The 14,856-nt window shown below is 31.0% G+C and overlaps 1 protein-coding gene across 3 annotated transcripts in view; it reads left to right on the top strand.

Moving 5' to 3' along the window:
* LOC124531019 (zinc finger protein chinmo) overlaps positions 1-14,856 on the top strand; it is a 55,726-nt gene that overhangs the window by 24,811 nt on the left and 16,059 nt on the right. The window lies entirely within an intron of this gene.

Here is a 14,856-nt window from a genome sequence, read left to right as displayed (position 1 = left end):
AGGTTTGGAACATATTTCACCACGCTGTTCCAATGCGGGTTGTTGGAATACACATGCGGCAGAATTTCTACGAAATCTGTCACATGCAGGTGTCCTCACGGTGTTTTCCTACACCGCTGAGCACGAGATGAATTATAAAGACAAATTAAGCACGAGTTTTAACGACGACCTATTTATAATTACTAACTGAACCCACGTCTTTATCCGCGCGAAATTTATAAAACTTTACCTGTGGCACACAAACTGCCACTTCCCATTTGAACCTTTCGAGTGATGATGATGATGATCGACAATCTTTAAAAGTAATCTATATTAATATTATAGTTGTGAAAGTAACTCTGTTTGTCTGACGCTCTTTCACGACCAAACCGAATTTTGGTATGAAGAAAATTTGAACTCCAAGAATTTTATTTTTCTACTTCTTTAGGATCTTCTTTAGGATATAGGCTACTTTTTTGCCTGATACGTGACAAGCAACACCTTTAGACGCAAGAGAAGCCTCGGACGACTACTAGTTTTATCATAATACCTTCAGCGATTTACGCGTAAATAACTTATAGGCTATACTTTCGCATTCATAGTATTCGTATAGATGTAACTTATAAATAAATTAAATGATTCAATTTTTTTTAAAGTTTTAATGTGAACTCGTGTTCCGTACATACTTGCTTAATGACTGTCTGTCCGCAATTAAGGGATTATGTGTGAAATTAAAAATGACCATTCATTAATCTATGATAACGTCAGCTTTGTTTGTTAGTAAAGTAACAATAATTTGATAACTTGTATTTGAATACATTAAGTAACTATTTTTTTTAAGGAAACAATAATTTGACATACTGGAAATGCGTTTCCTTTTATTGTATTGTTTCTTGTTACTGCTTCTACAAAATGCATCTCATTGTGTTGAATCTATTATTTCTATTGTAAATTGTAATGTGTTTGACTGCCTGAAGGTTTCCCGGACAGTGCCATTAAAATACAGTAGCCAATGTTACTAGAATTAAATATGAAAATAAGGCAATCGGAACGCATAAATAATAATATCTTAAGTCAAAATAGAATTTGATTTATCACATAAGTAGTTTAACTACCTGAGCGAAAGCTTTATTCAACGGAAGAAATTGATTGTATATCTAGCAGCTGTCCCAAGAAATATTGATAGCGTGATTCAGGCTTGGCATATAAGTGCTATACACATTTACATTCTTACTAATAAACGTGTATTGGTTTCGTAGGTATACAATACTTTGTCTTCTTTTGCCGAATGTTAAATTACTGATGACAGAAAAGTAATAATCTGCATGTAGCTGTTTCATTTCCTAACAGAATAAGAAAGTAGATATAATGTATAATTGAAAATAATAAGCATGTAACCTCTTCGCGGCCTTGTTGGTTTTTAGTCTTATTGGATTATTACATATTGTGATTACGTATGCACCTGTGCACTGTAACATGCCCTTTGCTGGTTAGGTTAGAGAAGGGCCGTGAGAAGAAACCATTTCTTGAACCGACAATGTGGCGCCATCTGTCTCCTACATTGGCTCACTCACCGTTTATAAACAAACCATCCCAATAATGAACCCAGACGTGCACTAAGCCGTGCCACCGGAAAAACGTCATTAATATTACATTCATAACATTTTAAAAGTACGTAATATATTCTTGATTTTTAATGTATCTATTTTATAACGTGTTATTGAAGAGATAAATAACGATAATAATTTTAATAGAACAAAATGTAGTTACGAGGAATTCTTATCAATGATCATAAAAAATAGCATTGAAATCGGCGCTTCGACAATAGATAATAAAAGAACGACTTAGTTTTTTTTTTTTTGAAACGGTGAGACATTTTTAAATTTAAAAAAGGAACCGATTCGCACGTTTAAGACTTTAGTGCACTGAATTTCTTTTGCACCTGACTAAGTTTTTATTTTTTGTTCATTTTTTTTTAAACTATAATTAGCTACATTTGACTGGAGTGACGTCTTCCGATCTGACTTTAAAAGAAAAGAAGAATTATGTTACCTCTTTTGTCGTCGATCCTAATTCTTTTTTCAAATTTCTTTATTTTAGCGAAATTTAAAAAAGAAAAATCGATTCATCAAAATGATTTCTTTTATTATTATTGTCTCAACTATTGTTTTTAATTTTACTTCAGACGTTTTGAACTTATTGTTACAGAAACTCAGAAACACTTAAATTTAAAAGTGAAGAAATGTTTACTACGTCTTTTTTTAAAGTTCTACAGATAATCAACGATTAAATCGTTACTATCTCGAAAGATAAAACATAGTACATATAAAAAAAATGCTTACAATTATTCTTTGCACATAAAGCCTTCATAATTTAAAATGTATATATGTGCTGGCGGCGCTAATGTTTTATTATATATTTTTTAATTTAAAGCGATTCCACACGTCGCGTTTTACAGCAATTTTATGCGCGTAATCACGCTGAACGCACCCAAATATTGAGTCATAAAAATTAATGTCTTCATGAAAACATATAATGTTTTATAATAATAAATAAAACACTATTTTAATGGTTATATCTTAATATATATTTTCGATATTCGGCTATCAATTGTAATACATATGATATAAATACTTATGCTGTCTATTTCAGACAATCTTGTCTTAGACAAGCTTTCTGTTTAGCATCTTATTCTTAATGAGATGATTTCTTGTTGTTACAAACAGACAGATTTTCGCTATATATATATCTTTCTCAAACATTGCTAGAGTTAAACTTTACCTTTCTCACGTATCTGATAATAATGAAGCAATTATTTTATTATTGTCAAATTCGTTTTAATTCAGGTATTCTAAACGATATTAGCGCTATACGAATTAAATGGGACATAGGTATATATAATATTAATACCGAAATGATGACAAGAATGTTGCAGCTTTTTTTCGTTGAATCTTAATTCAAATTTTAATTAATTGTACTTTAAAAAAAAAAAAAACAAAAAACTATACATTATTATGTTATTTATTATTGGCTATTACTATAAGCTTATTTATTATAGGCTTCAAAGAAATAATATTAACTTTTTTTTGGAAATATTCTGTACAAAAGCTGGTATGCAACTCTACTATAACAATATAATACAGTTAAAGAAGCGAGGAAAAAGATTATTTACAATTAACGTGTGTATACTAAAACGATTTTTATAACTAGCATTAAACTGCTATGTAAATAAATCCATTTTCCATTGGAATCTTAATTTTTTCATATTTTATTTCAATTGCGTTTTTTTTAAGAGCGTTTTATGCGAAACTTTGTACATGAATAAGTCTTTTTGGGGAGCATTGTCGAGGCCAGCCTCAAATAAATTCGGCAAACAAATGCTCCGTCGTAATGAGTGCTAATTGATGAATTTTCGAATACACTAACTTGCCGTGATGAAGGTTTCCACTTTGATTGTATATTTAAGTTACTTCGTATGCGTGTGTTAAACAATTTATATATAAATAAGGTATTAAAGTAAAATTAATACTTGTACTATAAATAACTACATAATACATCATTCTGAAATATTTAGTTGTATTTTTAATTTCGTCGTATAATAATTCGCATAATGTTTTAAAATTTGCTTTCACATAAGTAGTTCATCTACCTGAGCGACAGCTTTATTATAATAAAGAAATTGATTGTATATATAGCAGCTGTCTCAAGAAACATTGATAGCGTGATTCAGGCTTGGCATAAACAAGTGCTATACACATTTACTTTCTTACTAATAAACGTGTAGTGGTTTCATAGTTATACAATACTTTGTCTTTTTTTGACGAATGTCAAATTACTGATGACAGAAAAGGACAAATCTGTGAGTTCCGAAATATTTAGTTGTATTTTTAATTTTGTCGTATAATATATCGCGATATGTTTTAAAATTTGTTTTATTTTTAAAAGTTTGATTTTATGGCGTTCAATTTTTAAGCGGATGTATTTTAGTAGATATGTAATATAATTCTTTATCTTTGCTTTACATGTTATTATGATAAACTTGACCTTATACGTAGTACGAAATAAAACTACTGAATTATAGATAATTGCGGTGGCGTTGATACTTTCGAGTACCAAAAAGCCGTAATTTACTATCTTAGATTGTGTATCGTTCTGAATCTTTTTTTATTACATTGTAAAAACCCTCAAATTCGTGTTTAATACCGAGTCTCATGTAACTAAAGAATTTAGCCTGTTCGTTCTTAAAAGGCCGGCAACACACCTGTAAGCCCCCAGGTATTGCAGGTGTTTTAGACGAGACTCCTGCTCGTTTGCCTCGTATTCTACAATGAATTCTACCTAAATCTAACTAATTATACAATATAATAATAATTCGATTTGATTGTATTACATAAGAATAATTCGATTCGATAATCGATGTATTTCCTTAGAGTCATAATTTTTTTGGTGGGAGGGCTTTGTGTAAACTCGTCTGGGTAGGGTTGCCATGCTTATTATTTTGGTGTTCCAGTGTATCTGTATCTACAAGGAATATAAAAAGTTAAATCTCAATGATGGTGGGGCATTCGCGAAGCAACGAAATAAAATACGCTAATGTATATGGGCGCTGGTTACCATTTATCATCAGTTGACTGATTTACCTGTTCGCCTACTATTCGCCTGTTGTGTCTTCTATATATTTACGCGATAGTATTGAGTAGAGAGTAATTTTTATAATATTTTATTTAATTTTAATTATTAGGTCATTGTGTCTTCTTGTTCACTTAAAACTGAATAATGTAGGCTACGACCGCAAAATACGATTCATTAAAAACTTGCCCAAACATGCAATTCTATATTTAACGCTCATTTGGGACCAATACAACCTCTTTGCAGCATTTACTAGAAACAAACGAAAAAAAAATTTATAATTTTATTATATTTAAAAAATGTTGTTAATTATATACGTACTCCTTTCAGAACTCGTTTCGTAACAGCTTGTAATAAATTATCGTCATTTATCACTATAAGGCATTAACATCGGCTACATGCATAGTTGTCCGCGAAATCTTGTGAAATTGATAAAGAGGTCGTTGACATCATCCGATAATATTTTTTTTATCCTTACGTTTTGCATAAAATGTAACGATAAGCTTGAGGAGTCGAGATGGCCCAGTGGTTAGAACGCGTGCATCTTAACCGATGATTGCGGGTTCAAACCCAGGCAAGCACCACTGATTCATGTGCTTAATTTGTCATTATAATTCATCTCGTGCTCAGCGGTGAAGGAAAACATCGTGAGGAAACCTGCATGTGACAAATTTCATAAAAATTCTGCCACATGTGTATTCCACCAACCCGCATTGGAACAGCGTGGTGGAATATGTTCCAAACCTTCTCCTCAAAGGGAGAGGAGGCCTTTAGCCCAGCAGTGGGAATTTACAGGCTGCTGTTGTTGTTGTTGTTGTAAGCTTGCACGCATTTAGTTAAAAACTTTAAAAAATTCGTTTCACTATTAATAGATTAGTAATTTATTTATGAGCAATACCCTTTGCGATGTCTTTGGGAGAGAGAATTTTACATCGATTTGGATTCCGAACACGTATTAGATATATACTTCAAAGCCTATCGCTTATTTATATCTTTATTAATATGTGACTGCTATATTAATACATGGTATGAGAGAGCCAGTATAATAACAATAAAAAATTAATCAAGAATATTAGGTATATCCTTCCTGATTGTAGCGCCACATAAGGTATAATCGAAGCCACACTTAAATACACAAAAAAAAAACACTCAAATGGACTTAAACGTTAGCGAGGATGTCGATTCGATTCGCACGCGGACTTGATATGTACCTATTATATTATGGCCAAATTATATAAAATCATTATAAATTGTAGCCTATGTACGTTTAGTAGATTTTTCGTGAAAGAGTAACAAATGTACATACCTCCATCCACACAAACTTTCGCTTTTCTAATATTAGTAGGACATGTATATGCATTGCTTAATGGTAGCGCTTTTTAGCGATATACTTTATTAATGGTCCCTTGTTGTACTATCGTTCTTAATACTCTTAACTACAAACTTTAATTCACTAATTTTGATCGTCTAATATTTTACCGATAATCTTATTAATTTTTTTAACCTATAAATTTCATTTAAACATCACCTCGCAATATCTAAACAGACAAGTAAATGAGTCTAAATCATAATATTAAAGTAAAATGTTTTAAAGAAATCTCGAAATATGTTTGTTTTTCAAATCACATATTATATAACCAATGACGGAGTTCATTTTATTACTTTATGAATCATTTATTAATACGTGTTTTCGTTTATTTTCCTTGATATAATGAAATTTTTATGTGTTGCCTGTATAATAAAAAGTTGAATTTTAAATAACTTGCATAGATTTCCACGAAATATCGTGCATTATTTTTATTAGCTAAAAAGCTAAGTTTCTAACTACGAAGATGTTTTTATTCGATAATAATTCGATTAAATTTCAACGGATTTGGTATGTGTATCCGAGTTACGATTATATTTATCAACACCGAACAATCTTAATGTTTATTATTATTATAAAAATCATTTTGTCATATACTTGTTAAAAAAAAATGAAGTTAGCCTTGAGCGATATACAAAATTGCCGTTGCCGATAAAATGCATATTATTTTATTATAGAGTGTATTGAACTGCGTCGTCTACACGTGTCGGCTATTTTTTACGAATTCGCCTTAAGGTTATCTTATCGGCTGTGCGGAAATTTAAAAAAAAAACAAATGACGGATGCATTTTGATATCTTTGCGAAAACAATCAAATTTCGGTCGCCTCGTCGTGTATTATTATTTGTTAGAATTAAATACGATTAATTTTTTTCAAGGATTTTTTTTTCTATTGGAACGTTTTAGGCGATGGTTCGATAATAACAAGTATAGTTAATAGAGATTATTTTTAAAAATGGTACAGTTTTAAGGACGCATGCCCCTTAGAAAATATACATTTCGTGTGAGAGGAGACAGAGATTACATATAGAAAGATAGAGATAGTAAGAGACCTATATATTTAAGTCTCACTTGTTGCACAAAATTTTATTTCTTATTTATTTCTCCTGACATTAGAATACGAATTTATGTCAATCTATGCCCTTAATGTTTATTATATCTCTTTACAATAACAATTATGTATATTGCATTTCCTTTGAAATAATGATCAAGTGTAATTCATTAATTCCAGTCGGGCAGATTGGCACTGTTTACTTACGTACTTATTCAGTATCGCGCTACCTACAATGAGGCTTATTTTTTACGAGTTTTTAATGATGTGGCAGCATCGTTACCAATCATGTCATGAAGACGCATAATGTCTTAAGCGTAAAAATAAAATATTTGTACTCTTTGACTATGATCTTTTACTTTACTTAATTAAGAAAATGTTGATTGAATGTTGAATTAATTTTAAAATGACAAAAATATGTAAGAAATAAGAGTAGTAATGACGTTTCGAAATTGTCAACCTAAAAAAATAATTAGACGCAATAAATCTTTGTTTTTTCTCGTTACTAAATATATACATATATCTATGTTCTTCTTTCACTACTCTCCAAAGCCTTTGTCCGTGTGTTTCATTGTATAAGAATCTCATACATAATTCTTAAAGCTGTCACAGAATTCCATAATTCGAATTCATTCAATTTACCTAAAGTTACGTAAAATAAACTTTTTTCTGTGTAAAACATGTTATCGTTTTTGTTTTCAAAGTCGAGACCTTATATATATTGCAGCGAAGCAAACGTAAGCGCGATTCAGAACAACATATTTCCATACAACATTTTAGTATGATAATTTATTACATTTTACGGTTTTACAACCAAAGTTGTAATTAAAAAGGTTGAGATAGCTGAGTTGTAAAGCGGAAGCGACGACATTTTTTCTTAACTAGTAATAACTAGCCGATGAACGAATTTTATTTCCCAATTAACTCAATATTAAAATAGTTAACAGTAACTAAAAATGTATTTGATTTGGCCGCCTTGTGTGTCATATATAATAAATTAATAGTATAGCTTTAATGAATATTGTGATAATGACACAACGTAGATACAGATAATATATATTTCTTATTTTTTCTTTAAAAAGAGTTCGCATATGAGTTATCTTGGTAAAGAGATGAAAAATTACACTTTTGTCAATGAAAATTTACAAATGTTGAAAGGTTTCGATATACTTTTTTAAACATCGGGTATAAATAACTAACTAAGTTACGTAGGTTGAAAGGTTGAATCTCACCTTTCAACCTACGTATATAGGGGTACATCCACGCTTATCTAAAAGATTCTCAAGCATCGTAAGACGCATCCGCACATAACATGGGATTTCTTACTTGGAAGACGTTTGCCAAACTGTGGATCCAACGTCATCAAAATGCGACCAATGTGATGAAAAGTGAAACATGCGATGAACTCGTATTTTCTTAATTAACTTGTTCAAATTGGTTCAAACATTTGGTATTTATTGATTGCAAGGATCGCATGCGCTCTGCGTCAAAATCTATAAATCTAGGTTAAGTTCGGAGCCAGCCTAGTCGGAGGCTCAGGCTTTGGGTAATTATAATTTACAGAAGCGTTCATTTCGCTGCTTTTTTTAATCACTGAACATTTATAATGATGATTTATAATCTTTTTTTCGCCAAATCAATAATTAATACAAAATAACACCAATAAAAAAATAAAATAATGATTTATTTTTTAATAGCTGGTATATTATTTATTAGACATAAAACCTTAATGAATTAAAAATCAAATTATATTTGTAATAATTTAAAAAATCGATATATAATACGTCAAGACCTTTAGGCTGGTTTCTCGTTTAATGAGGTATTATTTCATCTGTTTCGATGTAGATTTATAAAAATTCTGCTCCCAAGTTTTGGAGATCGACTCGCGATAGACGGCAGTCAGGTGAGGTGAGGTGAGGTGGGGTGGGGCGTGAGAACCGGGTTACGACTCCGGGAAGTTTCACGACGCACAGACCCTGCAATTGGAATAATTTGAGTCACTTTTACGTTATATTTATAGCTAGTTGTCGAACGTGGCTTCACTCGCGTTGATTATCAGATGTTAGGCAAAAATAATAGTCTATGTCCTTTCTGGGAGCTCAAGTGTGCTTGCATAAATTTCATCAAATTCGGTTCAGTGGTTTGGTAGTGAAAGAACAACAGACAGACATACAGACAGAGTTACTTTTATATTTTTTTTATAGAAGTATAGATTGGGTAAAACTAACTCATATTGCATATATTAGACTCTGACAATATTCTTTATTTTTTAATCTGTGTAAATTTTGTGTTACAAGGTCTTTAATATAATTCTGGTTCGCACTTAATCATTAAAATATTTAACGTACGCAAAATGTTTCACGAATTATATTAAATTATTGAATAATGGATACAATATTTAGAAGAATGAATTGTTAATGTCAAATAAATGTAAATTATCTATGAGTAGGAGTTATTTGTGATATATGAAAAGAGAACGCCTGTACAAAGTTATGTATGCAATTGTAAAGACAATACAAGGATCTGGGTAATAAAAATATCAAATGTTGGACACGAGTAACTTTCGAGTTTCTTGCTGGTTCTACGTAGAATCTAAATTTAGAATCTGTCTTAGCTTTATATTTAATATAATTCTTTAAAATAACGATCCAAGTGTACTTAAAAGCATACTTGAATAAAGTATAATTTTATTGGATTTGATTTGAAATATATTTAATATAGAATTTGTAATCAAAGTTTTTTTTATTCCGTTATTCTTACTACTACTTATTACTACTACTACTTCATACTATATAGTAGTAGTACTACTTCACATAGGAAAATAATGTGACGTTCGTTTTTATATAAAAAAAGAAAAAGTAAAAACCTCCTCTAATCACTATATCGAGTAATTACATACCCTTGGGAGGGGCCGGTAAGCTGAGGAAAATCATAAAACAGTTTAAAAAAAAAAACGAAAACAGAACCCGAGATCTACCACTTACTCTTAGTTAGTGGATTTGATCTCATTTTATGCATCGCTGGTTTTGATCGTTATTTCGCTCCTTGACTTGAAATTCCTACCAAAAAAAATCTTACCTTGAGAAAATTTCTTTTTTTTTTTAAATAATTATAAAAGACGACAAAACAAGATCAACTGACAATTATTTACTTATAAAATGTTTGGGAGAAAAAGATCCGTTTTATTTAATGGATAATTATGTGAGATTTTTTTAAAAATAGAATTTTTGTTTTTTGAAAACAGAACATCTTAACGGCAAAATATATTAAGCGTACTCGTTATATTTAATGGCTAATTATGTGAGATTTTTTTAAAAATAGAATTTTTGTTTTTTGAAAACAGAACATCTTAACGGCAAAATATCTTAAGCGTACTCGTTATATTTTTGCTCTAATAGTAATATTATCTATCTTATTGCTTTGTATTTATTATAAGGATGATATTTTTCAGGAGTTTGTCCGATGAAAACTGTACTGCGTTTACAAATTCTATGCGGAACGCATCGGCGCCGGTCTTATCGACCGAGCGCTATGTGTGTCGAGCGCCCCCACTGTCCCCCCCTCACCTCCGACCAGCTGACAACGCACTGTCACACGTCACCCTTGATTTTTACCGTAATAAATCTATATAAAAAAAAACGTGTCGGTATATTTGTTCGAAATATAAAATTTTCGAAAACGATTATCTTAAATTTGGCACATAAATGTTTTATTACGCTGTTAAGGTGTATTTTTATTTCTCGCCGATAGATGGCGTTGCATCAAATAGACTTATATACCGTATAATTGACTTATAGGTATATACGTAGGTATGCAAAAGCAAAATACTTTATTATCATAGATGCAAAATCTATATTAGTTTTTTTGCATTGTATTATGACATCTTGAAATATTCTTTGGTCAAAAGTGATATAATTGACGTAGTATATAAATAATTTTCAAAATAAATATATTTGTGATATTTTATAGACAGTCACAATTAATGCAATTAATTATCCTGTATGTAATGTTATAGTGAAACATATAAACTCCTTGTTAAAAATGTAATCTAAATTCGAAATATTATTACTGCTGCCCCAAAATTATTTAGTACCAAAAAAAAAAGAACGAAACACATTTCCATGACATGACATGACAGTTTTTAAATCGTACATCAAGTATTACATCAAAAAGACTCAATTTTCAATTACGATGTATCTGTCTCAGTAATTTGACGGTTACGTCGTCAATTTGCAACGCGGCCCTACGGAAATTGACTTCTAAAGCCCCTTCCACACAATGGAGATAACGGTTTCGTAAATCCAGTTTGGATTCAATATTCATAATTAAGATACAATGAGTTTACATTTCGTATCGTGTTGCATGTATCTTAGTAATATGTACTGCAGCTAGGTTTATGTTTGCCTAGTATGAACGGGGACTAAGAAGGAAATTGGATCCTATTGACAATGAGGTAGGGACGTTAACGGCCCGGGATTTCCCGGATTTGTCCTAGTTTCGAGAGCTTCAGGGGTAAACTTACAGGTTGTAAAATATATACTCTGTATATTGCTTTATTTGTCGCAATAATCATCTGTAATAAAAGTTTTTCTGTATTATTTCGCAGAGTTGTCGTAAAACTTCAAAATTTGATTGTTTTTTTTTTCTTCAAATATATGTAAAGAAATATGTACCTCTTTGTAAATTCATGTCATATGATGTAACAGTATCATTAAAAAACACTTTTATTTTCCTCTATTTATCTAAATAGCAAGTTGGGATCTCCAAACATTTATTCTGGCTTGTGAATTTAAAGCAGCCCTATTCTGGTGCTCAGGGGGTGGGCTGACATTCTATTGCACGCTTACGGCTTCGCCTGCTGGTGTCAATATCATACTCACAATAGAAAATAGATTTCGAAATTCGAAAACGTATTTTTATGAAATATTCTCTACATAATAGTCGGTGTTATTTTTGCGGGTGCGTATGTTTGTTTAATATAATTATGTATGTATAATACTAACAGACGATTCTTTATATTATTGTTTAAAGGTATATTTATGTAAATTAGTTTGATACAAGATTTATTATTGAAATAATTTTGACTGATAGAATTGTTTTTTTTTTTTTTCGTAATACTACGAGTGATTTTGCCCCATAATCTCCGGTTCTCAGCCTTAACTAATGTTATTCTTAAAAAAAAAACTAATTCAAATAAACTGTCAATAGGCCAGAGATTATATATTTTTATGTACAAACGTATTTTTTACATATATAATATATGTTTAGTGAATATTTTAACAATTATCGTGCTACAAATTACCTATATAGATAATATTTTATCAGAGATACGTGTTTGATATAGTTGTTTTTGTTTATTTTGTTTTTGTAACGTGTCGAATAACTATAAATTGTTACATGGTTTCGTACGTGTTAAATGACAAGTTTAATAAACTTATTTTAGTTTCTGCAACACTAATCAGAGTTAACTAATCGCATGAAATCTGAACGCTCATTGGTCGCGTAATACGTCATAAACTGGTATCAACCAATGACCATTGAGATAGAGAAAAATTAGTTGATTTTGATCATCATTAAAGTCTAGAGTTTAATTATTTATATTTTAGATTCCTTGATCTAATAGCTCGTTTAGAAGGCTTTAAATTAAGACATATAAAAGTTAATGGGACTTACTGTTGAATTTTTATCAGTAAAGACTTAGGCACCTTGGCACATTTGTACCGAAAGCACGTAAAGCCTGATGTTGGCTCTGTTAAACATCCTGGATGGAATATATTGTTTATATCGTTTTGGAAATAATATAACTTTATCAGGCTTCGGTAAAATCAAACTTTATTAATGCATAATATCTATACGAGGAATTTGCTCAATGTTAATTAAATCATATCATTTTTAAATAAGTAATATTATAAATAAATATGACGTTATTTATTACTTTTTCTAAAAACAACTGATAAAACTAGTTAATATTAAAAAGGCCTAACAGTGTCCTGATAAAAGTGGAACGGCCTTCCGTATGATCAGATTATATATATAATACACTGAAATAAATATAAATGTTTTGAAATTAACGCAAGTATACATCAAAAAGAAAATAAACAATAATATCAATATTAATGAACGATTAGTATTTATTTGTGTTCTCTTATAGAATCGAAACTGCTAAGCCGATATACATAGAACTAATACCAAAAATGTAGCACGTTTCGGCGACAAGTCTAGTGTCAACTTAAAATAAATGTAACATTAAATTTATGTCAAACTCCAGGATTTCATGTCGAAATGTTCCATAAACAAAATTATCTTAGATTTACAATTACTCGCTATAGCAATGGCTGCGTAACACGTATAGTTTTAGTTGCCAGGAATCAAGGTGTTCCTGCGGTTAGGGGTGGGAGGGTGTGTATCCACCCGCATAGCTATATTTAAGTGCATTATACGTAAAACAAAACCACCCCGGGTGGTTTTCCCCTGTAGTTGTGCATTTAGGCCTAATCTACCCCCCGTGGGTGTGTAGATGTTACTATTGATTGGGGTGTGTTAAAGGGTTAAATTCAGTTCAGTTCTTTGAAGTGAGTTACATATGAATTTTGGGGGAACCTTCGAGGGTAGTCGACGATTCTCACCATGTAATTATGCTAATGTTCATTTACATGTTGTTTAGGGATTAATTATTTGTCCCTATTTTTCATTGTTTGACTTAAAATGTAAACTTATATTTATATTTTGATTAGAAATATTACAGAGCTATTTAATAGTATGGCAACGCTATAAAATAATCTAATCTACGAAACTGTAAAAAAAGTCATTATTTCTATTGAACATAAAAAATAAGGATCGTTGCACATTCCCGTAACACCCTACATTACGAGTTTACGCACGTACGGCCCGAAAATCCCGAACGGTTCACCTAGTTTTTCAGTGCCCCCCCTACACCGTGCAAGATTGATTTTCTGTCGCGCATTTCGCTTGCACTTTCGTTTAGGGTGGCTATCGCTGTCTCGTTTCCCCGGCACCACCCGCGCCGACCTTGAAATGGGGCGAACGCACACAGACGTCTAGCCATTTCAGGGTTGGCTGTTGCATGAAAACGAAAGGATATTTTCGTTGGTCGTTTTTCATTTTTTTTTTTAATTTTGAATGTTCGTTTATTAAATATTATAATAACAATGATTGTGTGATGGAAGAATGTAAACAACGCTTACCTCCTTAATAGTTATTTTGTCATCTCTTAACCTTTTAGTGATTGTCAATTTGTAACTTACGTACTTGCAATAATCTTTTCTTTTTTCGTTTTAATTGTAATACTCTAAATCGTATTATTTCTACAGTGTGTACTTTTATATTTCGTATGAAAAAACAGTTGATAAAAAACAATTTTATATTTTCAATAATAACTTAAAACCTTATCACAGATTTGATTGTGTGAATAAATAAAGTTTTAGCGAGTTAAAGTTTGTTTATTTTAGTTTTCACTGGTCTAAATAAGCTGTCAACCCTATAAGGTATTAATCAGTACGTATACAACGTGTGTTTGTGTGAGCCTGGAAACGGGGTTAGTCGTGTTCCCCCACCGTCGCTTTCACTTGCATCCTGTTCACGCGCACACTTACAAAATTTTGGGTTAGATTCGTTCTACTTATAGCTGTGTACACGGTGCGCCATTTTCGGGAAAATTCATGAAAACTCGTCTATTTTATGTTTCGAAACCAATCGTTACGAGTCGTTTAAATTTCGAACGTTTGAATGTGTGTGTAATATTTTTTTTTAATAATAGTTCTTTGTAACAGAATGTCTTCATTTATTTGAGAAAAAAACGACACTAACGACCT

Source organism: Vanessa cardui, chromosome 7, assembly GCF_905220365.1.
Source record: "Vanessa cardui chromosome 7, ilVanCard2.1, whole genome shotgun sequence".
NCBI lineage: Eukaryota > Metazoa > Arthropoda > Insecta > Lepidoptera > Nymphalidae > Vanessa > Vanessa cardui.
This window is presented reverse-complemented; position numbering and strand designations above follow the sequence as displayed.